Genomic DNA, 27788 nt, shown 5'->3' on the forward strand with positions numbered 1-27788 from the left:
ATTTTTGTTTTTGCTTCATCTAAGTAATATTAATACTTAAATGTAATATCCAAATTAATATATAAGAAGGAAAATATAACTTGCTGTCGTGGGCACTTTTTCTTTTTCTTTCTTTCTTTTTTTTCTTTCTTTCTTTCTTTTTTTTGAGAAAGACTGTTCCTGTATCACTGCATAGGCTGGAACTTGCTATGTAGACCAAGAAGGCCTATAACTCACAGAAAGCTGCCTGTCTCTCCCTTCTGAGTGTTGGGATTAAATGCATATGCCACCATGCTTCTATTTTTTAATATAGAAGAATAGTAATAAAAAGCATTCTAGTTTTTGGGTAGAGTTACAAACTTGTCTTTGTCTTGAAAAAGCAAAGTATTTGAAGTAAAAATGTAGAGCCAGTAGACCTCAAATGTAAAGTAGGCTTTTAATAATACATGTAGCTTCTCCTCTATTAAAGCTTTATCATTGGAGCTAATGTGCATACTCCTGAAGGACTATTTTCCCACAACCTTTGAATCACAAGGGTCCATAATATGTTTATCATAATCTTGCACAACTACCTAATTATTAGACAGACCAGTGAGTTTCTAAGGCAAATATTCATTTCCCTTAAACAGAATATCTGTCTTTTTTTTTTTAAGTCTCCTGATCAGATATTATAGGATATGATTTACTTCAAGCTGGGTAGAAAATCTGCCAATCTAGTTCACATCAATGTCAAAGTTTGTAAAGTGCTTTGTGGTCTGCCATGAAAAGTGCTGGGCTGATCTGTCAATAAGTAATGATGTTGCTCGTGGGGGCAAAAGCATAGGACTCACCTCAGATAATGTTCAGCCATTCCACCCACCAGAGTAAGAGTTCTAACAGCTACATCTAGCACTGCTAGAAATGCCACGGCTATGCAACAACTTGTACTCCTACGTTTCCTTCAGTAAGTGTCTTTGTAAATTTTATTGACCGAATATATGTATTTTAGTTTTCCAAACTAAAAATACTTTAACTAATGATAAATTATATTTCCTGAAACCTATTTTGCCTGTTGAAATGTACAGGACAATCCTCCTGTGATGAGTTTGATAGATACTTACCTGATCTAGGTTGAAAAGATTATGTGAAAAGAAATTGGAATGATGGAAATACTATATACAATAAAGGAGAGCACTTTACTTCCACTTTCCTAAGCCAGTAAAATTTCTGACTGTACTACAAGTAAATATCCTTATATCCACAGATAAGCATAGCTCTCATTTCTTCTCCAAGGAGCTGCTTTTTGCATCATACAGAGACCATCACAAAAGATCCATAACTATGAAAAATGCAGAGGACAACTTACTATGGGATGTGTGGGTCTAATTTATACAACCACAGCATAATACCTACAACTTAGACTCAGGGAACATCAAAAAAAGTGGGGGGTGGTAGAAAGATTGTAAAAGTCAGAGGACTAGGGTACCTCTCGAAAGATCATATCCTCTGCATGTGACAGGAAAGCTGCACCCTCAAAATCTCAACAATATAGTACCCTAAACAAGACTAGCACAGTGGCAATATCAGCTGACATGTTAACATGAATGGGGGAAATCCATGTGGCACCACATGTACATGAAGAGCTACAGGCAATTAGCTTTGGCAGATGAGAGAGAGAAGCAGTCTTCTCCAGGATCTAGCTCCCAATATGTCATCCAATTCCAAATGATCAGCCTTAAACACATACATACACGGAAGTAAGACTAAATGGATTCCATGAGTTGTATTGATTTATTCATGTGTGCGTGTATATGCATGTGTGTGTGTGTGTGTGTGTGTGTGTGTGTGTGTGTGTGTGTGTGTGTGTGTGTGTGTGTAGCAATAATAAAGAAAATTAGGTCATGATTTTTAAAGGAAGTGAAGACACAGAGGGAGCTGGGGGAGAAAGAGAGATGAAAACAATATAAGTACAGTATTTGTATATGAAATTCTAAAAATAATTTTAAAAATAGAAAAAAGAAGTGATAGAATTAACATATATTCCAAGGGAGATTTAGCAGCTGGGCTTACATTGTAGGGGCTGGCAAGCTTTACAGTTGCTTGCATGCTAGAAAGACTGAGAACACAGACTCCTCCATTCATGAGGCTTAGGTGTGGCTTCTTCATATTTTGGCCTATCAGGAAGCACAAAATAGCTTCAGAAGTCAGGCCAGGCCCTAGCCCTCCATGATGCCTCCCCAATGACCCACCTCTATCACTGATAAATCTGTTCAGTGAAGCCATCTGCATAATAACTAACTGGAGTTTAAGGATGACACTGTAATTAGTCCCACTGTGAGGGCACTCCACACATAAATAAATATGAATATAACTCCTGACACTAATATAATGACAATATAAAATTATATTTTTCTCAAGAATTTCACATTAAGAATGCAATAAGCATATTATATATCAAGCAACCAATAGTTGCAAACATTTCTTCGGCCATTTCTCTTAATGACAAATCTTTTCCCCAATGCACAGCTGCTGCACACCACTTTCTATTCTATATAAAATTACATTTTCTCCTGTGATTCTAACCACAAGCTGTAATATCCCCCAATGGCCACAAATCTTCCTCAGTAAGGCCTCTCTAGAATTCCTTGATGTCTTTCTTATTTTTAAGTGCAAATATTCAAGAAGACTTTGCTTTTTCAGTATTTATTTGCACTGATGATATCAGAATCACTCTCACTCAAAAGCAAAAATAACAATAATTTATTTTGTGCCTAGATAAGCAAATACTTTTAACACATTGTCAGAACACAAAAAACCACATCTATTATTAAAAGTGTTCTCAAGCAACAGTCAGCTAACTTATCCTTTCAAGTAAGTTACTTCAGACTAATTAATGGAGCAATCCATAAATGGGACATTACAATTCTTATTGTAGATGCACAGAACATGGATATGCTGCCGCAATTTTATAAAATGAACACAGCTAGATGTAAAGTCACATATTAACCCCAGCACGATAATAAGGAGTGACTTCTATATCCCACTCTCACCAACTGACAGTCTGTCCTGGCAAAAAAATAAACATTTTAATTAAATGATGTTACAGATCAAATGAACTAAGTAGACATTACGGACCATTCTATTCAAACACTGCTGGATACATGTACTTCTCAGAAAACCATGCACCTAAAATAAAAATAATCATTAAAGTAAATGTTGAATATTTTTAAAAAGTACACAGTTGATATATTCAACATGAGAACAATTGGCTCTTTTAATAGATCAATTAAGTTGAGAACCCTCAGAAAAATGTACCTAAAAAGAATCAGAGTTATCTAAATAGGAATATAATACCAAGATTAAAAATATGAGAAATGGAGATCCTTCAGATAGTATTAGCACCAAAAGGTGATTTTATGAGCAATTATATCATTTACTTACTTGACAACGTGGATAAAATGAGAAAATTCTTTGAAAAATATATTTGCCTGAGATTTAGATAAGAGAAAATAATCTTAATGATGAAAATTCTAATAAAGAAACTTCTAATAAAGAAGAAAATCTTATCAAAAGGCAATGTCCTGGGATCTGCTTTGGTGAAAATTCTCAAACGTTTAGAAAGAAACAGTACAAATTTAGACAACTCTTCCAGAGAACAGACTCAGAATTATTTCTTAGTATTTATAACTTTGATATCCAAGTCTGTTGAAGGTATTACAAGAAGTAGAAAGTACTGACTCACATAAACATACATTAAAAAAAACTAAAGTTCTCAACTTGATAAATATAATTATGGATAATAGAATAAGATAGGTTCAAATTAAGTTAATTCTAGAAGGATAAAATAATGTGTCTGAAGTAGAATCTACGCAAATCAATACATTAACCTGAAGATTTGTTCGTATGGATGCAGGAAAGGAGGACTTGATACAATTCATTCCATATTCATGATTTCATAATTCATTTAAAAGATCAGTTCTATGCTTAACTATGTGTATGTGTGGATGTCTGTGTACGTGCATATAAGTACAGGAAATTGTGGAAGCCAGAAGAGGGTACTGATTGCCCTGGAGCTCACAACATGTAGTTGTGAGTTGTCATATATAGGTGATGAAAACAGAAATCAGGTCGTCAACACATGTAGCAGCGTTCCTAACTGCTGAGACACCTCTCCAACCACCATCACAATTTTTAAAAACTTACTATTAATATTAAAGCTAATGTTTTTGTAATCTCTCAAAGAATATGTATTAGTCTTGAAGGCGTTGTCACATTCCTCGGAAAAATTAAAGCCTTCTTGTGAAAATTCAGAGTGATAGAAGAATTTGTTCTTAGTATCTAGATTCAACACTCTTCAACATATACTAATCAATACAACTAGATAAGAAAAAGAAACATCAGTGTGTCTGAACTGTATGATGTTGACCTGGAACTGGCATGGAAGCCTCTTCCCTGAAGACTAGCTCTCCTAGAAGGTGTTACACAACCTGGCAAGAGAGGAAAGCAATTAATAATCTCATCCAAATGTAAATCCTATGAACTACAACCATGACCAGCTGGGCAATGTATCCCCAGGGATGCAATAGTGGTACCTTCATCCTGGGGGCAACAGATGTCTAACTGGATTTAGGCTTACTCAATAGAAAGTGAATTATGTCTGATAATGCAAACCATTCACAGCTGGTGAGGTCATTGTTCCCAGAGAAGAACCTACTGCTGCCACTTTCCTCCACCAGTGTGCTTATTAACTGCGTTCTTAGTGTTCTAGTACCCACAGGTGAGTCTAGCTCTCATTTCTCATCAAAGAAGCGTCTCTTTTTAGACCCTCACAGAAAGCCACAACTGGTCATAACACAGAGATGTCACAGTACTTTCTCATCAGAACAGCAAACTCACAAATTTATAGGGTGAGTTATTATTAATTATGAATGCCCAGCCTTAGCTTAGGCTTGTTCCTAACTCAAATTAACTTGTTCCTAACTTAAATTAACCCATATTTTTTAATCTGTTTTCTGTCACATGGTTCATTACCACACCTCCATACTGCCCATCCTGCTTCCTCCGCATTTTGCTGGTGACTCTATCTCTCTTTTTGCCAGAGTTCTTTCTTTGCATGGAAGTCCTGCCTATACCTCCTGCCTAGCTATTGGCTGTTCAGCTTTTTATTACACCAGCAATACATCTTCACACAACGTACAAACATCCCACAACATTTCCCCCTATTTATCTAAATAAAAAGAAAAGGTTGGTTTTTTTTTTTGTTTTTTTGTTTTTTTTTTTTTTTTGGTTTTTCGAGACAGGGTTTCTCTGTGTAGCTTTGCGCCTTTCCTGGGACTCACTTGGTAGCCCAGGCTGGCCTCGAACTCACAGAGATCCGCCTGGCTCTGCCTCCCGAGTGCTGGGATTAAAGGCGTGCGCCACCACCGCCCGGCTAAGAAAAGGTTTTAACTCTAATACTGTAAAATTATATACAATAAGAACAATTATCAAGTAAGAATTACATTCACAATGTTCAGTCTATGTATATTGGTATATTTTGAGACATTATTATCTATCTTATCTTGATGAGTCCAAAAATTTATACCTAAACTATTTTTTATCATAACTTGAATTACATTCTAAAAATATGTTTAGACCTTAAAACATCTTCTTAAACAACTTGAGCATTCTTGTTTCTTAACTTTATAAACTTTACATCTTTTACACAAGATTTTTTTCTGAATTTGGTAACAAGGAAACTTGTATAACTGTTCTTCAATACCCATCAGAGACCCAAGAAGGATAAAATATCACTTGAGTAAATGTGAAGTGCAGAGCAAACGACTTTCAAAACTACAGAAACAACAGAGACATTTGGCTGCCTAGACAGTCACCCAAGGTTCCTCTGCAACATTGGCTTATCTGTTTTCAGACTACAGGACTAGAATACCTGACAGATTTTGATTTTTGTGAAGCAAGAAATTTTAAAGGACTGTACTACCTTGTCTTGGCAAAATTAAGTAGTTGCCTTCTTTTGGGTCCTACTTGTCCAATTTGGAAAGCATACTGTCAGTAGTCATGTCAAAGGAAGTTTCTTGCCCAAATGACTAGCTTTGCCACATTGAAAGCAAACTCCCAGGCAGGACTGACTCCCCAGGGGTGACCTTGCCTTGGAGTAAGTGGGAATGGGGGGTGGATTGGGGAGAGGGCTGGGGGGTGGGAGGAGGGAGGACGGGGGAATCCATGGTTGATATGTGAAATTAAGTTAATTATAAAATAAAAATATTAAAAAAAAGAAAGCAAACTCCATATGGAAGTTCTTCAATTCCCATCATTCTTCTTTGAAGTAGATAGGTGCTGCCATGAGCAGACATGTTTCACTGTGATTAAAAGCCTTGTGTTATTAAAATATCTTAAATGTTCTATTCTTTAGATCTCTGAAGTGTTTGAAAATCATCTGTTTATCTAAAATATATCTCTGTTAGACCTTGAAAACATACCTAACATGGTCATAAATAAGATTGTTAGATGACTACCTACTAATCTATATTTCCTAATTATCCTAAATAGTTTGTAATAATAACTTTCAAAGGCTAGAAATTTACATTATGTTGTTAAAGGAGCTGCATAGGTAATATACCTTAAATACTGTTTGCAAAAATTACTATTTCTTTATCCATCATTAAAGATGATTTCATGTACTAAGCAAGTCTTGATGTATGGCAATTTCATAATCCCCATAAATGTTTAAAAAACTAATATTAATATATATAATACCATACATAATATGTATTTAGATATCAACCCAATATTTATTTTCTTATTGAAATTAGTTATATTACTGTCATGATGAAGATAAGTTATGAGTGATTTTTTTTAGATAAATTTACATTTAAGTCACATTTAACTTTGTTGTTATTTGACTTTGCTGACTTCAAAGTAAAAATTAATATGATGCAAATGTAAAAAATGTATTTTCTAAGTAAAGTATATAAGTGTTAATGGTAGCCTTTTGTCAACACTGCCCTGAATGTAGACTTACTCTTTCTTTCTTCCTCTCTCTCTTACACACATGGGCACATAACATTTTAAATAGTTCACACACTTTATAGGATAGATATGTATAGTTTATTTGTAGAAGATCGTGAATGAAGTGAGCTATGAGTAACTTTTTAAAATAACATTACATTTAGGTCATTTGAAAAATTTACCAAAGCAGGTACCATCATTTCTTGACTATCATTTTTTCATCCATGTATTCATTCATTTACTATTTATTGCCTGCCGATCATTCAATATTTATTATTTAATGTCTGTTGTGTACCTGCTATTTTTCAAGGAGCTTAAACTAACAGTTAAGTAAATAGGATTCCTATATATATAAACCCAGATTTCTTATTTTCTCAAAAGTCTAATTTCAGATAAGCATTACTTTTTGCTTTATGATATTTAAACATATTAGTATGTTATTTCCAATTTTAGAACACCTCCCTCCATAAAATCTCCATAAGATTTTAGCACAGTGAAATTTTTTAAGCTTTAAATTTGACATTCAGTATGATACCAAGTGATTACTTTGTTTATAAATAGTGCTTGACAGAAACGCACATATATATCACATCATGTAAAATGCCATCTTCCTAGGGGATAATTCAATGAAACAAATATTTTGAACCATCTTTTATCTATATGATTGAATTATCTCTTTTGGTAAGTATACACATTTTTTATAAAGCTTAAGAGTTTATGAATAGTACACTTAATGTAGTTAATAAAAATATTATAGAATGCACTTATTTTGTATTCTTTTTAACTAAGTTAAAACCACATTGATCTGTATATTTCAATTCAGTTCAAGTGAAATCTGAGAACAGCACATATTTTTCTGACTCAAAGATAAGTGATTCATTAGTGATTGAATGTAGCATGTTTACTTTCTGCAATTATGCTTTCAGTAAATAGGCAAACAAGAACCTCTACAGTTTGAGTCCTCACAGTCAGGAGATCTTCCCAACATCTGTGTTTGTAGAAAGAAACTGTATTCAGTCTAATTAACCCATTTACTTGAGGTTTCCTGTTACTCCAGAGAGAGATAAATAGCTTTTAATGAAATTCATTTGTACTTTGCAATTTCAGGAATTCAGTAGTTAATGTAATTCAAAAAGAATGTAGAGCCTGAGGGAAAAAAAAGAACTTTTTGGCGTAACCTTGTTAATAAAATATTGATATTGCACAATGTTTTCAAAAATTGTTATTTCTTTATCCATCATTGTAGACAATTTCATGCACTGAGCAGGTCTTAATGCATGACGATTTCTGAATTCACATTAACTACATGTGTACATAAAATTAACTTGTATATAGAGATTTAAATCCAGTTTTTTATCTTTGAAAATGCTTAGACTCTCTTTAAAGACTGAGAAAATTATTTGAGTAAATATTTCATTTCTTTTTTTTTTTTCTTCCCACTCACGTCCAGGTTGTTCATGTAGATCTCATCCATTTCTCTGTCATTGGGCGATCCCTGTGTCTTTCTTGGGGTCCTGTTTTCTAGGTAGCCTCCCTAGAGTTGTGAGTAGCAGTCTAGTCATCTTTGTTTTACATCTAGTATCCTCCTATGAGTGAGTACATACCGTGTTTGTCTTTCTGAGTCTGGGTTACCTCACTCAGGATGATTTTTTCTAGATCCATTCATTTGCCTGCAAACCTCATGATGTCATTGTTTTTCTCTCCTGAGTAGTATTCCATTGTGTATATGTACCACATTTTATTTATCCATTCTTCAGTTGAAGGGCATCTGGGTTGTTTCCAGGTTCTGTCTATTACAAACAATGCTGATATGAACATAGCTGAGCAAGTGCCCTTGTGGTATTATTGAGCATTCCTTGGGTGTATGCCCAAGAGTGGTATAGCTGGATCTTGGGGGAGATTGATTCCCAATTTTCTAAGAAAGTGCCATATTGATTTCCATAGTGGTTGTACAAGCTTGCATTCCCACCAGCAGTGGAGGAGAGTTCCCCTAGCTCCACATCCTCTCCAGTCGTTTTGATTTGCATTTCCCTGATGATTAGGGATGTTGAGCAATTCCTTAAATGTCTTTCAGCCATTTGAGTTTCCTCTGTTGAGAATTCTCTGTTTAGTTCTATAGCCCAGTGCTTAAATGGACTGTTGGGCATTTTGATGTCTAATTTCTTGAGTTCTTTATGTATTCTGGATATCAATCAGTCCAATACTTCATTTCTTAGTATGTATTAAGCTAGAATTTCTTTACAGCATAGTTTGTTTCACAAATATTTATTGTCTTAAAAAATAACCACCTCGGCCGGGCGGTGGTGGCGCACGCCTTTAATCCCAGCACTCGGGAGGCAGAGCCAGGCGGATCTCTGTGAGTTCGAGGCCAGCCTGGTCTCCAAAGCGAGTTCCAGGAAAGGCGCAAAGCTACACAGAGAAACCCTGTCTCGAAAAACCAAAAAAAAAAAATAAAAAAAAAAATAAAAAAAAATAACCACCTCAATTTTCTTATCTAAGTAATTCTTAGGTAGCAAAATATTTTCTTCTGTTTAATATCATGATTATAAAACTCTAATGTCCAATGTCACTAGACTAAATGTCTACTGTGCAACTAGTATCCTATGTTGACACTTCAGCAGCTCATTTTGCATAATATATTATATTTGGAATTTTGAGATGTAATCTCAATGTTTTCATAATTACAGATACTTCAAGGCAACTCTATTTGCCATCCAAATTTATTTTACTCTTAAATAATAAACTTAGAAATCTGCATGAAATATTTTAGAATGCATTTAATTTATATGACAAATGTCTTGGTATTTTCTAAGAAAAATGTCTTTCCTTTGTAATTAACGTGTAACATTCACCAGCTCTGACAACATTTTCATTGGCTTAGCATGTATCTCATGGTATATATAACTTTTTATATATATATATATATATATATATATATATATATATGTATGTATGTATATATATACATATATATATATATTCTATACAAGTAATTTATTTAAACAAGTTTGCACAAGTTTGTCTCTTTTTCTTTTGAGATTATAATGTAATTATATCAATTCCTTCTTCCCTTTCCTCTCTCCAAACACTCCCTCTTTCAGTCATGGCCTTTTTGTTTAATTTTTGTTATGTGTGTGCGTGTGTGTGTGTGTGTGTGTGTGTGTGTGTGTGTGTGTGTGTGTGTTCCTAAATAAAAGAACATCAAGACAGTTCTAGCTAGTTAAGTAAAAAAAAAAAAAAAATTACACGTGTGGAAAAGTACAAAACAATTTTCAAAGAAATAATACTTCCCTGGAATGTCATAGGAACAAAGGATGCAGTATTAAGTTACTGTCTTTAGAAAATATTTCATCTCATATGTTACATTCATAAACTTATTAAAAATGACATAGTTCCTAAAATTACAAAATTCATTTTCTTACATTCTTGGAGCAAGTTGGGTGATCCTTCTTTTTTTTCTAGCATCCCTCTGAAACTCATTAATCATTACATTTTTCAGTTTACCTGACACGAAATGGACCAGTATATACACAGACTACGACAGTATCTAGTTCAACATCTGAAGGCAAAGTAGTGATTCCTGGTATCTGGAATCTTGACTTTGATGAGAGTTGCCAAATTGCAACCTCCAGTAAGGCTCTGTTCTCATGGGAAACTTGACAGATTTTCAAAAGCCCCGAAAGACATCATTGACAAGAAACATCTGTCCTGATTCTACTCACCTGGTTTAATCTAATTTTGAGATAAAAAGAAGTCATATTTTATTATTTATGAAATGATGTGCATTGATGGTAAATTTTAAATTGTACATGCCCCATCAGTATTTACAAATGACATTTTTAGGAAAATAATAGGCACATTGATTATTTAAAGTTTTCTAAGGAATTTTTTCAAGTTTATTAGTCATGAGAAGAGACTTAAATTTGGAGATGTTATTATGCTAGTTCATGCTACAGATGCTTTAATGAATGCTGTATTGCTTTCCCTTTTTGCTTTTAAGCCATTTTAAGACAAAGCCTTATATATACTTTTCACTCTTTCAAGAATCAAATACAAAACAGAGTGAAACTTGTAAGATTTATTTTCTTTTTTCTTTCTTTCATTTTTTTTTGCCTAGGAAGACAGAGCTTTGAAGCCAGAGTATGTATAAAGTTTAAAAAAACAACCATAGAATTCACCATTACAGTTATAATAAATCACCGTGGGGGACCTGCATTCAGCTACCAAAGATTTTGCTTTTATCTGAATACCACTTTTTAAAGAGGAATCTTTTATTTTTTCCCCAATTCAGATTCCATTGAAAATGAGAGAAAATAGTTCACCCAAAAATGCAGGTCTGCAAATACTTTTCTAAACTCTTAGGATCCTGGGTCCTTCTACACTGCTTTCCTTTCTTCAAGGACATCTGATCTCTCATCTGAGTTTCTCTGGCACAGCAGGGATTTTGGCACCTTTGACTAGGTTATAAAAGGTATACTTAATCGCTGTGATTGGACTCAGTGGTCCCTGGGGATAGTTTCTTTGGGAAGTTAAAATGGATTTAGTTTTCACAGATAAATGTTCTCATAAGACCAATCCTTCATAAGACCACAAGAATTTTCACAATATTCACTTCCCACTGCCAACTATTAAAGGTTAAAATTTTAACCTGTAGATTGTAGATGCTGATTCTACAATTTTAAAGCTTCTCTTAGCTAGATTATAATATTATTACAAAATCTCAGTTGACCGGAATTTTAATAGATTTACCAACAAATGACGCATTGCACCTGAACAACTACTTGATGTCACTATTATTTGTTTTAACTCACAAGGATTCCAAAAGTCAACTTACTGGCCAATGGCACAATGCAAGATGTCTTAAGGTCATTTGTGGGTAATAGGAATCTTGCTATAGTGAATACAGAAGAGAAACTGTAATTTATGAGATGGGATGAGTGACAAAATCATGCAGAATAAAAGGGCAGAGATGTCTTAGCTGCAATCTGAGACTTTTAATTTCTTTTAATTCAAGTTTTAAGAGACAATGGGCACCATTATCTGAGACTGAGATGAATTCAACATTGTGACTTGGGTTGTTGAGTAGCTAGAGGGCACCTTGTGACTATCCTGGATTGGCAGACATGAAGAAGTTATGCTGCAGCAATGTCTCACTCATGAGAGTTTGACATGTGATGCTAGATATAATCCTAGCCATGAGCCATTTTAAATTTTGTGGAAACAAATGGTGTAAAGAGAAATTTTTCTGTGTTCTGCCCGACCCTGGTTGGGATGAATCTTTCCCACCAGTGGTCCAACGGCTGCTTATAAAATAATTACACAGAGGCTTATATTAATTACAAACTGTATGGCCTATGGCTTCAGCTTCTTGCTAGCTAGCTCTTTCATCTTAAATTAACCCATTCCTATTGATCTATATGTTGCTCCGTGGCGGTGGCATTACCATAGGTCTGCTGGCATCTTGTTGCTCCTTCTGGAACGAGCTTGCAGCATTTCCATGACTCTGCCTTTTTTCTCCCTCTCTCTCTCTTGGATTTACACCTGGCTCCATTATGCCCTGCCATAGGCCAATGCAGCTTTATTTGTTAACCAATAGAAGCAACACATACTCATGGCATACAAAAAGACATCCCACAGCAAAACGGAAGTCCTGATGAGCCTCAAAATGACATTATCTACAAAAGGGATGGAGAAAACAGAGAGAATAAAGGACCAGAAAGATCAGAGGAATAAGGATTCCCTAGAGTTTGCCCATTTCCCCGGCAGGGGCCAGGGGTCTATGTGCAGTGCTAAAACAGCCTCTGATTTCCAGCCCTACAGTTCAGGTTCCTTGTTGGGGTCATTTCTAGTTCTACTTAAAAAAAATGACTTACAGTAACTTAGGTTAGTTAATGATCTATGTATCAGACATATCAGTATATCAGATACAACAAAGAAACAAACAAAATGTAAAAGTTAAGAATATTTTTGATTCTGCTAACATTGTTTAGTTTAAAAAGGGGGATTAATGAAAGAAATGCCTGAAACACTTGACTAATGTCTGTCAAGTCAAATTGTATCTTCAGCTGCATTCAAATAAATCTATTGCATTTTGTAAATGCACTGCCTTCTGTTGTAATGTAGTTAATACTAGAAGTACTCAAGTTTTCCTATTCCTAATGCTATGTTATAGTATAAAAATTAGATCTGTGTAGTACAACTGTATTTGTCATTAACTATGTCCCTTCAGTCGAACTTCTTTCAATTTTAGTGTTTTTTAAAATTTTTGAGATTATAATTTAATTCCAACCATTCTACTTTCTCTTTCCTCCCTCTAAAAACTCCACCTCCCCACTTTCTTTCAACTTCATGGTGTCTTTTCTTACCAATTTTTGTTATTTCCCCTATATACGTTATTGCATATATGTATGTATGTGTGTGTGCATGTATGTATGGATGGATGGATGGATGTATGGATGTATGTATATCCATATATATTCTTCAACATAACTAGTTCAGTCTATATAGTGTTACTTTGCATGGATGTTTTCAGGGCAGACCATCTCACACTTGACAACCAGTTGGTGTGTTCTTCCCTGGAGAAGACCTCTCTCTTTTTCTCCACTTTCCTAAGTTGTCTATACTTTCTTTCTGTTGAGGTTTCATAGGATTCTCCCCCATGCAGATTGTCATGTGCTAGTGAAGTCATGGTTATTGTAGGAGAGTCTAAACCCTCTAATTTATCATTGATTTTATGTGTATTTATAATATTTAAAATACATATTATGTAAGTTTAATATATATCGATAAGATATCATTACTATAATTAACTATTACAATCCCTAATAGCTATCTATAAACATTTGTCCTTATACTCACAGATAAGTGCAGTCTTTACCCCTCATCAAGGAATCTTCTCTTAACAAATGACGGAGACCATTAAAAAAAAACTGCAAGCAGACACAATGAAGAGTTGTGGAGGTCAATCTCAATGGGTATATCTACAAAACACTTCAGAACCTAAGGCCTAGAGAGCACTGCCAATGAAGTGGCAGAAAGACTATAAGAACTAGAGGATCAGGGACTTTGCTGTGAGATTGTGTCTCCTAGCAACATCAGAAACTATACCCATAAAGTTTCACCAATGTAATTATCCAGACATGAACTGAACAAGGATGACAACAATGGACTTCTTCCCATTTTAACCCCCAGTTGTTGTGTTAGTTACCTTTGTCATTGTGATAGAATGCTGAAATGTGGAGACCCACAGAGGTTTCCTAGTGAGATCTGAGCTTACTTTACTCAGTAGAGCTACACAGGGAAATTATTGGACCATGGGTGCGGTTACCAGGTATTTGGAAGAGTCTACACTTGGCTGTGCAGTGTGCTTTAATTTAGCAAGGGGGAGGTTTTTTGCCCCACTCCTTGGCATTGTTATAAAAAGCCCCTTTGAAGATACAGAAGGTGCTGGTGGATTTTGATCCAGGTCCTCCTGAAGCTATTCTGTGTTTCTGTCTGTCTCCTTTCTTCTATCTTTCTATTTAAAAGCTTCTTATCCCTCTCTCCTTTTTATAGGAACCATTTTAAGAGGTGGGAGCTGACTGTCCACACTGACATAAACAAATTATGGGTGAAAGTATCCATTTTGGCTCATGATTTCAGAGTGTGAATTCATCATAGTGGAAAATATAGCAAAGCAGAGAAGTTCACATCATGTTATCCAGCAAAAGCCAATGTATAGCCTTATAAATATGTTCCCAGTCACTTGCTCTGTAGTCTCCAAGTCCTACTCTTCACTACCTCCCAATAATACCATCATATTATGAATTCATCAAGAGATTAATGTATTGATTGGGTCAAAGACTTCATAGTATAAGTTTCTGGAAAATATTTAATATTGCTTCAATCATAACTCGATCAAATCAAGTTGACAATTAACCATTAAGTTGGCTTAATGTATAAAGTGGGGAAGATTCATCAGCCTTATATAACTGTGAAGACAGAAAAATATTACATGGACAAATAGCTTTATAGGTGGCAGGTAGATGACTGACACCCAATGAATAGTCCATTTTTAAAATGCATCTTTTACATAAGTTACATGTTTCTTTTTTTGACCAACTTAAAAATATATTAGACTAAATCTGTTAATCCTATGATAAAAAAACAAAGGTTTTTCTGATTCTCCACAAAATTTTTGTGACAGTTGTTGGATCATGCTTCTTAGGGTTAAATTTTTATCTTCTTTTTAGCTATACCTGGAAAGAAATGTGCCAACTCAAACAAATCTATAGTCTAGATCATAGAATTTTATGAGAAAATTTGTTAAAGGCCATTTAAATTTAACATTTGAGAATCTGTCAAACATTTTAATTAACCTGTTTTTCAGACTCCCTAAAGTCTATTCTTATACTAAGGTAACATATCCTAAAATACACTCTTCAGACTATCTCAGACACACACACACACACACACACACACACACACGCGCACACACACACACACACACACACACACACACACACACATATATGCACAAATGCACACGTACACAAAGAAAAGAAAAATAAGTCTTTTTTAATTTAAGATTTAATATTAAAGTAATATTCAACACATGAGTATTTGCTACAGGCCACCAAAAATGTTGGGTTAGATTATCTATTTTCATCTGAGTTTAGTTAAGATTATTTCTGAATGCCTCAAATATAATTCTCTATAGCAAATTCTTCGTTGAATTCCATAGCAATAATAAAACTTTGCTTATAAAAATTAACTTTGTATTTCTTCTTCCTTCTTTTTTTTTCTGTAATTTCTCCTCTGTAATTTCTTAATCTATCTTGGTTTTCTTTTTCCTCTACCTCAAGTTGATTTTCCTTGTGGTGAAGCTCTACAAAAATAAGAGCTGAGACCAGGAGTAAATTATGTCATTATTACCAAGGCTCCTGGTAACAGTAATTTTCCTTTCATTCAATTGTTTAAATTATTCTTTCAGTGCATCTATGTGCATTGCACAAATTGGCCCATGATTTTTAAGGAATATGTAACACATTATTATTGGCTGAATATTGTGTCACTCCATTTTTTTTTTATGTTGGAGTTAAACCCCAGGTGATGGTATTGGAAACAGGATCTTCAGAGGCAATATCTGTGTTAGACAATGTCATGATGGTGAGTACTATAAAGGCACTATCCAACCACTGACAGAAAAAAAACCTTGCAGAACTCACACATTTCTCCACAAGCAGAGGAAAGGCCATGGGATAACGTAGAGGGAAGATGGATGCTGGCATGCTGGGAGAAGAAAACTTCTTAGAAACCAGCTCAGCCAGCATATTGACTTTAGACCCCTACCCTCCAGAATCTTGGGCATGGAGCTTTGGTTGTTTAAGCCACTTGGGCTATGTCATCCTGTTATGAGAGTCAAATTCGAGTAAGATGCATACCTAAAAGATAAATTCAACAGAGGTTTTATTTCCTTCCTTTTCGTCTGTATTTCCTTTGGTCATAGTCTAAGGCACTGTTTTTCTCCAATATATTTATACAAGTTTCCTTGCTGCACTTGAGGGAAAAAGCCTTTATCTCCTTCATGCTGCTGGTATACATTTTCATTTCATCATATACAAATTTCTCTCACATTTATTTAATATTCCTCATTCCTTATTTTATTCTATTTTACTGTGAAATAGCAAGGCTGTGGTTTTCAAGGCTTTATGAATACTCTGCTTTAAAGGATGTCCCTGTCAAATTGGCAGCACCTTGAATATATTCCTTATCTATTTATGTTTGGACCATATCTCCTTCCTTTCGGGTATTTAATGAAAAATTACAAATATCAGAAACTATTTACTGTATTTTCACTCCCATCCCCCTTGTATTCTAGAGCACACATCAATGATTATCTCTTTCAGCCTATCACTGCTTTGTTCTTCATATATCTTTAGCCAGTCATTAATTTAATGAGTATGATATCACAGTCTGATGTTTTCTATATACTCTTCAAAATACTGGCAATACAATATGAAAAAAAACTTCTTTACAAAAAAATGTATGTTTTTAGTTGAATGCTGCCAATAACAAATAAAAAAGACAGAATTGTGTATGTGTTATGGTATAATTATATATACTACCACATCACTTCAAGACTAGAAATGATGAATTATAGAACTGGCCAAAATTAAATGATGTGATAAAAGGAAAGTTTTGGCAATGATCTGTCTATCTAGCTCTTTGTTTGTTTGACCAGAAAGAGGGAAAACCAAATGTCCATAGAGGAAATGCAGAGACAAGAATTATTACCTGATTTTAAGAAAATAATAGTGCAGTCTTGCTGGTGTAGTGGAAGGGAATAGTAGGTGTTAAGAAAATAATGAGACTGGAATGAGAATTGCCATGAAAGAACATGCCATGGCCTTGTCTGTCAATGAAGTAAGGCAATGTGAAAGGACTCTGGAGCAATGTAATTCATTACTCTGTAGATGTAATCTTTTGGCTGTTGTGAATATGTGTCATTGATGACCTTGATAATGTAGTTTCACTGCAGTGAAACAAGAGAAAAATACGAATGGAATATATTCCAGAAGTAACTGGGGGAAGAGAAATAGTATTGAATGGTACTCCCTGCTTCAAAAATTGGATCCTTTAAGCCCATCTTTCACACAATCTCCAGAGTAAACTTTTTCTTTTTTTTAAAGTAAGATAGGATCTTGCTATAACACTGACAACTTTCAAATGGCCTTTGACAGTTTTTCCATCACTAGTAAAGTTTTGGATGATCCCTTCTCGCTTATGTCTTATACCTTGGTAACTTGGCTGTGTCTTAGCTACACTGATGTTCCTATTTGTTGAATATGGCCGCCATTCTTCTGCCCCATAGACTGTTGACGGTTCTGTCTCCTCCCAGCTATGCAGACTAGAGACACATCACCTAATTTCAGTTCAAATGGTGCATTGTTTTACTCTTTATTGTCTGACCATTGGCTGAACAATAAATTCCTAAAGCACATGAATTCCTTTTGCTTTTCACGATATTTTTAATATTTAGATTACTATTTGGAAAATATAGACATTTCATGAGAATTTGAAGTCTCCTGTGAGGTATACAAATAGTGTAACTATTGCCATTAACAAGTCAATAGGAGAGTCTGTTTAGCTTAAAAAATGAGTTTAGATTCATCAGATAACCATTTAAGCAGAAATTTTGAACATGAACCAATATATTCAAAATATGATATTAATTTTTAATTGATAAATTACCTTACATAAATTCCTAGTACTATTTTTTATTATCCATGTTAAATTTCCCATGAAACATGATTGGAATTGTTTGTAAGCAGCCAAAACAATAGCAGATAATTGGGTAAAGTACTAAACCTGGAAAACTTAGAAAGTCAAATACACTAGTGAAAAAATTAACAATGTAAGAAAACAGTAAGTAATCAGTTGAATTCACTCTTTATATGGCTCCCAAGTGTTTCATTATACGGCCGTGCCACAGCTTGTTTATGTGTTAAACGTTTAATGTGATTTGGTTTATCTCTCATTTGTAATAATATAAATATTGTTACAATGAACACACTTCTGTGCCGTTTTACCCATCTCTATAAATTTCTGTTGAATATTGTCTTAGTTAGGGCTTCTAATGCTGTGATAAAACACATGACCAAAAGCATGCAGCTTGAGGAGAAAAAAGTTTTATTTCAGCTTACAGTACCACAGCACTGCCATTGGGGGAAATCAATGGCAAAACTCAAGCCAGGAACCTGAAGGCAGAAACTAGTGCAGAGGCCACGGGAAGTGGTTTTTACTGGCTTGCTCCTCATGGCTTGTTCAGCTTTCTTATAGACTTGAGACCACCTGCCTAGGAGTTGACACTATCCACAATGGGCTAAGCTCTCCCAATCAGTCACTAATTAAGAAAACCCAGCATAAGCTTGACCACTGGCCAATCTCATGAGGGCATTTTCTCAACTAAGATTCTCTCTTCCCTAATGACTCTAGTTTATATAAGGTGATATAAAATTAGACAGCACAAATATATGCATAGGAAAATGAATGGAATAAAAAGCTTTGTGCAGGTTTTGTTTGTTACTTATCAACAATTTCTAATGTATCAAGCAGTTTTCATAAATTCAAACTTCTACTATTAACGGATGAGGAGCCCTATTGGCTGGATACTTGCCACTGCCCCGGATGTTGTCAGACTGACTCCTTTATTCTGGAGTTTCATCTCCATTTGCAGTTGAACTCTTTTGAGTCATGACTACGGACACTGTTGCACAGATTTTTATATTTTCATTGGTTTTTCGAAAATATTATTTTGAGATGTGTCCAGCTAAGATATTTATTTACTCACTTAACTGTTACGTTGTTTCCTTTTTTAGTCAGTGGAGGAGTTGCTGACATTTCTTTATGAGCTTAGGCTTTAATGGCTGAGCCATCTTTACAGTCCAGTGTAGGAGTTCTTAACAGTTCAAGCCTATAAGTTTTGAGTCAGAAATACAGATTTCTAATATCTTCCTTCACTCTCTCCCAATAATGTCCTTTTATAGCTAAAGGATATCCAGTGTCTAGTGTTGTCATGTTTCCATATTTTCTTTCTGGCAGGATCAATTATTTAGCCATTCTATGTGCTTTATGAAAATAACATTGTAAAAAGACAAACCAGGAATTTTACAGAATGTCCTCACTTTGGTTTATTTTGATGTTTTGTAACTCAAATCTTAAAAGGTCTTATAGTGGTGGCACATGCCTTTAATCCCAGCATTTGGGAGGCAGAGCCAGGCAGATCTCTGTGTGTTCAAGGCCAGCTTGGTCTACAGAGTGAGATCCAGGACAGGCACCAAAACTACACAGAGAAACCCTGTCCTGAAAAAAAAAAAAAAAAAACACAACACAAAACAAAAAAAACCCAAAAACTCAGAGCCAGATATTTGGGTGAAAGCTGAAAGATCAGAGGAACAGAACAAGCCAGCTATAAATTCTTACCACTGGGAAATTCTTAGCCCAAGAGAGCTACTTTTTGTGTACTAATGCCTGTATACCTTTTTGTGTCCTGCCATCTTACTTCCTCTCTCTGCCCAACTATACCATTCCTCTTTCTGCCCAACTCTATCACTTCATGTCTATCTGTACAGACCTCCAGACCTCTATGGTTAACTAGTGCTGGGATTAAAGGCATGTTCCACCACACCTGGCTCTGTTCCCAGTGTGGCCTTGAACTCACAGAGATCCATATGAATCTCTGCTTCCCAAATACTAGGATTAAAGGTGTATGATATCACTGCCTGACCTCTATGTTTAATATAGTGGCTGGCTTTGTCCTTAGATCCCTAGACAAGCTTTATTTGTTAGAGCACAAATAAAATATCACATTTCCCCTTTTTTGGTCTAAAATAAAAAAGTTAAAACTAGTAAAAGAAAAATTATATACAATAAGTACAATAACTATACATAGTATATACAGGCAATAAATACAACAACAATCTTGAGTCCATTTGCATTTGACAAATTCAATGAAAATATTCCATTATCTGCCCTATTTTGGTGAGTCTAAAATATACCTAATTCACTTTCTATCCTAACTTGTATTACCAACCAAAACCTATCTTTTAATGTCTTTCAAACTTATACACTTTACCACTCTTCAGTGAGTTTCTTTTCTGAATTTGTTAACAAGGAAAACTATAACTATAACTATAACTATCTAATCTTGAACTCCCTCAGAGACCTGAGAAGGAAATAATACTACCTAGTTAAACAGGAAGTACAAACAAGAGGCTTCCTAAAAATGTGAGGAATGACAGAAACAGCTAGCTGCCTGGACAGTTGCCCTAGGTTTCTCTGCCACGTTGGGGCATCCATCTTTGGCCTACAGGCCTAGCATATCTGACAGACTCATCTGTGAAGCAGGATTTTCTAAAGAGCTTTCCTATCTTGCCTTGGCAAAGATTGGCAGTCCTTTCTTTTGTGTCTTGCTGGTCCATTTTGGACAGCATACTGTCAGCAGTTGAAGCAAGGCATTTTCTTGCCCACTGGCTAACTTTTGCCACAGTGAAAGTAAACTCCATATGGAGTTTCTTCAGGGCCCACATACTCTCTGAAGTAGATTGGTGCTGATAGGAGCAGACATGTCTCATTGTCATAAAAAAAAAAAAGAAAAAAAAATCTGTTACTAAAACATCTTAAATGCCATATTATGTAGATCTCTGAAGTGTTTGAAAATGACCTGTATATCTAAAATATATTTTGCTTGACCTTGAAAACATACCTAATATGACTACAAGTTCAATTGTAATGACTAACTACCAACTTGCATTTCTTTATTTTCCAGGATAGTTGGTAATAACTTTCAAGGACTAGAAAATTGCATTATATTATTAAATGAACTCTCTCTCTCTCTCTCTCTCTCTCTCTCTCTCTCTCTCTCTCTCTCTCTCGTGTGTGTGTGTGTGTGTGTGTGTGTGTGTGTGTGTGTGTGTGTGTGTGTGCGTGCCTGCCTGCCTGAGTGTACGGCTGTGTGTTATGTGCATGTAGAGTAAGACAGTATCAGAAAAGGGTATTGGATACCCTGGAGCAGGAGTTACAAAAAGTTGTGAGCAACCATGTGGGTCCTGAGGATCCAACCAGGGTTCTGTGAAAGAGCAATAAGTACTCTTTACCTCTGAGCCATCTTCAATCATTCTATGGTTAATAATAAGTGTTTTATAAAGGGATATCTGAGATTATATAAACATGTTATTATTCTTATTCAGAATATTATTATTCAAACTTTATTATGACAATTGTTAAATAATTGATTATTTCTTCCTCTTCCTCTTCTTATTCTTATTCTTCTTGGTAAACAATAAGTTTCCAATATCATCATTCAAAAATATAAAACATCAGGGGTTTCCATAATATGCTTATGCACATGTCATGCTAATCTTCCCAGTGTCAATCTTGATTTAGTACACATTATAGAAATGTTCTGTGTGGGGGTATACAGTCATAATTTATGTATATAGTATTTTAATCTAAAATATTTTATGTTGTTTCAATATTCTTCCTCCATAAAGTAATTTTGTTAAAGTCTATTAGCACTCTTCCTTCCCTCAGAATTCCAAGTAAGTATTAGGAGGATTTTTGTTTTGTTCTGTTCTGTTTTTCTTGGAATCTTCAATACTTAGGTTCTTTCCCCCCTTTGTTCTCTGACCTCTGATTGATCAGATGAATCTTTACCTTGAAAGGAACCTTATCCTGACCTCTATGTCTGTCTTTCCAAAGCAAATGGCCCAATTTTATTCAAGCTTAGACTATACTATATTCTTTTGATTGGTACCATTTTTAATCAGATATTTCTTTGATTAACAAAAAATGCCTTGTTTTCTGAATCACCTATTTGTTCTTAGAGATCAAGGACACTGGAATCTGAATTGATAGCAAGCATGCTCTGAGTAGAGTGGTTCGTAGACATATTGATGAATATTTCATTGCTTGTATTTTATATCACACATCCTAATAGGAAGTAATGCATTTTTCAGAATAATAAAACTGTAAATGTAATTCAATGAAATGTAAGTGGTCTTTGGTATGTTCATTCAATTTATATAATTTTAGTTTGGAGTTCAGTTTTGAGTTTGTGACTCATCTTAGAAGACATTTATGTCCGGCTGCTCAGCAGTATCAATTTTGAGATCCTTCATTTTGATCTTCAGTGCAAATTGTTCTCTTGGATCAAAAGAAACAGCTTTAATTTATCGAATTAAAGATACCTCCTCCTTGAATTCTTGTTTGTGCTTCAGTATCTTTTTATGAGAAATAATCTGTCAATATATCTAGCTCTTCTCACACTTCTACTTACTTTGGATTCTAATATCTCAATTATGTCAAATTCATCAAATTAAAAAGGCCCACACATTATCTGTTTAGAAAATAAGTCTACTTTGTTAAATGGTGCAGAGAATTTAGAGGAAACACCCTTTCACAAATTGTTTTTTAACCCTTGACACTTAGTCACTGATAATTGGCTATCAGCTCTTAGGGAATGAAGATTTGACTTCATAATGCAATTTTTTGTGAAAGTTTTCTTTGTATAGCATTACTCATTTTAAAAGATTAATTTTTATTTTATGTGTGTATGCATAGGCTTGAGTATATATCTGTACATCTCATTCCTGCAGGAGCTCAAGGAGGTCAGGAGAGGGAGTCAGATGTCCTGGAACTGGGCAGCTATGAGCTATCATGTGGGTTCTGAGAAATGAAATCTAGTCCTTGGCAAGAACAACAAGTGCTCTTAACTTCTGAGTCATCCCCCCTGCCATGAATAATATTATTATTCCTGATGACTATCCCTAAAACTATTGATTACAAAGCCAAACAACCTCAAAGGTAAAGAACCTGGGCCTTGTATTTCTATCTGAGATTCATTACTAGGGACTCTTATGGATAATTTCTTTGTTGTTAAGTTTTTTAAGTCAAATTTGTTAGCAATACACATTATATGACTTCTATTTGTGTCTACAGCTAATAAGGTAAACACATAACCACGTTCACTCAACTTTTACCAATCCATATTAACCTGGTTGCTTCCAGTGACACTAAAAGGGTCCCAAATAAAAACTTAACTAAGAAACCAAGAGAGAGACTGCAGACTCTTCCCCTGACTCATTAATGTATCTGCAGCTCTGGGAGATGAGGGCACGTTGTCTTGGAGAACTTCATGCATTAATATTTGTTTGGTTAAGTTAGTCAGTGGAGAAGCACAGATATGAGTTTTTTAATTTAATTATTATAAATCTACTAGTTACATAATTTCAGCACACTGGACACCTTTTTAAAACCATTCTGCCACCTTCATGCTATGATTCCAAAAAGCCTTGAATAAGATGCTTGAAGATTATGAGCAAACACTGGAAATGTTCTCTTAATTTGTATCATTTAGTCTCATCAATTATCATTTCATCAATTAATACTTCTTTAATCATTACTGCTGAAAAATGAAAATTGATCTCAAAATATTTAACTACATGCCTTACATCATGTTAATTATCTCACTTTGTTTGGCTATTAAATAGAGCTGTCGTGTAAATTTGGTTGATCTTAAATTATATAATTGCTACAATGAGAAATATATAGTGTTGAATTATGTAATCCCACTTGCATTTTATGTCTATTTCACAATAGAAAAATGATCTAAATTTTTCTTTTACAATTAATTATTTGTTTTAAATTGACTTCAAGTAACCTATTGTGAGCTAAGACCTGATACCACAATTAGTAGGAAATGACTGCCAACACAACTGATGAGTTGCTTCTTGGAGGAGCCCCCTAGGACATTAACTAGATGCTTCTGAGATTCATACAAGGACCCTGACTATTACCTCCATATTACCTTCCCTATTGAAGAACAAATATAGAATTTTCTTTAAAAATTTATTTTAGCTTAGGCCTCTTAAAATTTTGAAAAGCAAAGTGTGAGGTATATAAGAAGAATAGCACTGACTCAAGACATTCAGTGGTGGTAGCAACAGAGGTCATGCCAGTAGTCATAAATGTTGTTGGGTGAAGATTTTAAATTTCTGATATTTATGCCATATTTTCTTCTAATATAAAATTAACTTCATTAAAGTTAAAGCTGAAGATGTTATTTTAGAGACATAGCATTCCTTTTTCAGGACTTGAATTCTTTCATAAAACAATAAGCATTTACAAAAACCTGAAATACAAATTAATATTACTTCAATCATAGCACTAGACATTCATTGCTTTATGTATAATAAATAAATATCATTTAAAAAGCCTTTGGTATAAGGAACTTGTGTTTAGGTAATAGTAATTAAGTCTAGACTCATACAAAGAGCCAAAGTTTTATTTCCTCTGTGTTTGTATAGATTTTACAAATGTGCTTCATTTTGGAAATTTGAGAAATAAGACAATTAGTTATATAATTTAATATTTTTATTTCTTTAATGGGAATGTTAATTACATTTAAAGAAATCAGTGAACCTTTACAACACAAAATCTTATTTAACAAGAATGTAACCAGAAATCACAGCTAGTATATATGTTTGACCTTCTAATTTTTCTTCTGTTTCACGTTGCAAATAAACACCATAAAGTATTAAATGCTAACAGCCTTTATCTTGGAGTGTTTTAAAATCTACTCAGGAATAGCCAGAAAATATTTTATTAATATGCATAAATTGCTTGAGGCTCTTTGGTTACTAAAGATTAATTTAATAAACTGCTATTTACAGAGGGCATCTCAATGACTATTTTGAAGACCCCTGAATGCAAGCCAATGTAAACTAAAGTCCAGGATAGCAGCACTGTCAAGAAACTAGAAGGACTCACCTTGAGAATTTCTAATTGCTGTGTAGGCATTGGAGGCAGAATAAAGCACCAGTTAGGTGAAGTTGAGCCAGTGTATACATTTGTGTCAGTAATGAGTGAAATGCAACAACTGTGAATGATGATAGATCTACTGCTGCCTGAAGGACCACACACACACACAGAGGGGTGATGAACTTTTTAAAGGCTTTGTTATTCCAGCTGGGGATCAAGAATAGTCTATCTGTTCCAGCATGTTTCCATTTACCTCCATAAACCTGAAATGTCTAGACTGCAAAATCGTTGATCTTTGGTAATTCGGTAGCTGTAGAAGATCATTGTGTAGAATTACTAGGTGCCCAATTGAAACCTAAAGCAGCCCTAGAACTTACAAGGGTTTTGTTGACAGAGAATGTGAATCTGTTATTAGTTGTCTGAATTACAATAGCCAGGTTAATACAATATGGAGAATGCTTGAAACTTTAAGGCAACTCAACTCTATGCAACAGATATCCTAGAAAGTGAACATATCAATTTACTCTGTAAAAGTAAATTTTCTTTCAAATACATTCTTTCAGTGGTTCCCATTTTCAAGAAAGAGCTTAATAGACTTCAATTCACTTTATTAAGGTTACTATAAGTTCAGAATTCCTAATCCAAATCCCTTGTGGAAAATGGCTTTTAGATTTTAAGCTTTGCATATTTTAGAAATTTAATCCTGTGCAAATGCCATGTATGTAAGTCATACCCCAGGGTCTGGGGTAGTACCCCATAATCAAATACATTAATATTTATGCAGTGAATAATAAGATCATTCACTGGAATGGAAGAAATGGAGATGAAGACTAGTTTAATGTCAAATCAGAATAAATTTCATTGGCATAACTTACCCAGAACTTATTGCAATCTTTATGACTTAAAAGGCTTTTAGATATTGGAGTTACATACCTAATAGTACAGGCTCATGCAATGAGGAGATGAAATTTCTCCACTTCCCATTTACAAATCAACAGCAAAGTAATGTGATGTCAAAAATGTTGAAAGGAAGTCTGTGACAAAAAGAGCACTCTCGTGTCATGTCATAATAGAGATGCCTTAAAAACATCATTTGAAGGAAAGATGTAAAATAGATTTAAGCTACTTCAGTGTACAGTTAATTAATATAAGATTATTTTATAATACTGTTTAGTTATGTGTCCAGAAACTATAACGGTTTTCAGATATAATGGTAAGTAAACAGAACTGTCTAAGTTTTGTAATATACCACATTGGAAAGACACTCCACTCTAATTTCTGCTATTCAAGTCTATGCCATAGTATTTGAATTCTGTCTAACCTATAATGGAGATTCACAAAAAAAAGTTAGAGAAGATAGAGGCACAGTCAGACCTAGATTTCACACAAAGCCTCAGCATCATTGTAGACAAACAAGCAAGATAAGATATTAGAAGATGATGGAGAGGACTGAGATGTTCTTTTAAAATATTCAAAGTGTCTATAATGTACAGCCAGCAGGATGTATGCTTGTTTGGAAGAAGGCAATAGTACAAGCAGAAATTTCCCAAGAGTTCTAATTGAATAATGGTGATAAATTTAACAGAATCAGAACACAAAAAGAGGAAACAATTGTATGGGTTGTGTACACATGAAGGACAGAAGCACAGCTAATGATAAAAACAATACTGAGCATACTAAATTTGAGATTATTATGTGAGCAAATGAAAATACACACAAAAACATTAGTTACAATACTTAAAAGGGAAAAAAAGACTCATTCATTAGTGATGTAAATGTTTTGAATAAGAAGTAAAGCATACTGGGAAGAAGGGGACTTGTTCGGAGAAAAAGAAAATACGCACAAGTGACTTGGGTATCAAAGTATGAGACTGTTTTAAAAAGATGAGATTTAGTAAAAGTTACTATTAGTAGAAAGGTGAATGATAACTTTCCACTGGGTTTCACACAGGCAGGTCACTAACGGCCATGGTACTGCACTTTCATGGCATCATGCGGTAGAAGACATATTGTATGTATCACAGATAAAATGTCTGCTAGGTGTACAAGAAGACAGGGTGGTAACTGTTTCCTGAAAGAACACCACATGGGCAGATGAGTTTGTTTCATTGAAAAACCAGCAGGAAAAGATTGAAAATATAGGGAAGACCAAAGAAGGAAGAATAGTAAATCCGGAATTTAGTGAGAAAAATGACCTGAAATAGAGGGCAGGCGGTCTCCTCTACAGTTTGAACAGAAGAGAACTACAAAGAGATGAGTCCTGATTCAGAGAAGTCTATGTTTTCAAGTTGCAAAGCCTTTCTAGCTCCTGGATTCTATGTTACAAATAAATTAACTAGATGAGATAAACACAAGTGTGTGAGGTTTGAGGGGAAGAGAAAATGACCAAGAAGCCATAGAGAATGGGAGCAAATGAACTGGAAAACTGAGGAAATTTTCAGTGTGTGTTTTCAAATAGGAGCAAGATGGATTTATGATGTCCAGCAGGGTAGATTCACACATTTTTAAATATTTTACTCAGT

Source organism: Peromyscus californicus, unplaced genomic scaffold (assembly GCF_007827085.1).
Source record: "Peromyscus californicus insignis strain IS unplaced genomic scaffold, ASM782708v3 Scaffold_23__1_contigs__length_62951481, whole genome shotgun sequence".
In the NCBI taxonomy this organism is placed as follows: Eukaryota; Metazoa; Chordata; class Mammalia; order Rodentia; family Cricetidae; genus Peromyscus; species Peromyscus californicus.